Consider the following 1723-nt stretch of genomic DNA (forward strand, 5'->3'; position numbering starts at 1 on the left):
AAATAAAACAAAATTGAATAACAAAATGGAACCGTTGGGTGGCGTCGTGTTTGCCTGCGTTTTCAGTTATTTTTCCTTAAAGTTGGGAACTATGACCACTACGACCTGCCTAAGCTAACCATCTAATCAATATTCGTTTGTATTTCTACACGGATAAGTGATAAGGTTTTGATCAAAAATTCGACTTCTGCAGATGACTAAACATGTCGGCTGTGATGCCGATTATTTAACTTGGTCGCGTCAAAATACTTTAAATTATGGAAAAGTGACCAAACAAATATTCTTGACCGCGTTTATTAGAGATAAAATGTTGCATTTGACCAAACCACATGCCCATGCAAGCAAACCCGTTTAAAAAATCCGCAAATTCTGTCCACCCGTACGATTCCAATTCCCCATAGTGTACTGGGTGCGGATTTGGCTGCCTGTGGATCTGGCTGCGTACGTACGCGAAGAAGCTTCCGCATGGAAAGCTCTCTCACGCACAAGCTTGCACGCATTGCAAGCAAGCTTACCGTGTTTACCGTTATCGGGGAGAAAAGCGCGAAAATTTTAAAATATCAGGTTTTTAGTTATATTATCCTAAAATAAATAAGTTATCGATGAGCAATCCGAATGTTTAGCCTTCTGTGTTGCGTAGACACCGAGAGTTTATCTGTCAAAGGCAAAAGAATGATAAAAATGGCTCTTTAAAAGCAACTTTTATCAGCAATTTCAACGCGATCGTTAGCACAGTTGTGGAATGATAAATTACCTATACTATAAATTTGTGGCGGATTATGCATTTGTGGATTTGAGCGGCTCTAAAGATAATGGATCAAAAAATTCCATTGTGCTATAGGCAGCAAAAAAACCAACTTCGTTTCTTCGTTCGTTTTCCTTCGTTTCACTTCGTTTCCTGATAGAGTTAAATGTTTTTTGTTTTGGAAAACATTAATCGCGATTTATTTAGTTTAGCATCGTTAACATCGAATTAAGTTTGCATGAAGAAACAGGCTCGTAAGTATTCTACTGAACGTTTAAGTAACAGTTTATGGGTGGGATACTTTGGATGGTAATAATTACTTGTTTCTAAATTCCCACAAACGGAGTGGGTAAAGCTCCTTGATCATTTCATATCCATTTTTAACCTCATAAGGCATTCGATTTGTAGCAGAAATTCGATATTTGCAGACGATTATGAATCGAAACATTTTGGTGTAATGCAGATTGCATAGTACAGACTTTTAAAAGCTTTAAAATAACGAAAAATCCTTATTTATTATATTTGAACGCATGTATTACACAAAACAGGTTGAATTTAATCAAAACACATCTTTGCAAACATAAAAGTGGATTCCATAGTGGAGTCCATAGATTCTTCCTAAAACAAATTATGTCCGCCTGGTTCAATAACAATTCTCCACTGTGCGCCACCAGCTAACCACAAACAAAAGCTTTTGCCAAAGAGCAAAGAGCGGGAGAGCGTGAGCAAGAGAGCGCAGTTTTGAGAGCAACTTTAACGTAAAAAACCAGAGACCGGGAACGAATAAACCAGAGAGAGCGCAAAGAAACGAGAGAGAATAGAGAAACATAGAGAGAAAAGAGACCGGGAAGGCAAAAAACAGAGCCCGGGAGCGCAGGGGCCGGATCAAAGAGTTAGGGGTTTCACGATCGAGACCAATTTTCCAATGCTCGACTAAAGACTAAATTTTTCCGCTCGTGTGTGCAGAATCCGCAGTGC

This window comes from Anopheles bellator, chromosome 1 (assembly GCF_943735745.2).
Source record: "Anopheles bellator chromosome 1, idAnoBellAS_SP24_06.2, whole genome shotgun sequence".
In the NCBI taxonomy this organism is placed as follows: Eukaryota; Metazoa; Arthropoda; class Insecta; order Diptera; family Culicidae; genus Anopheles; species Anopheles bellator.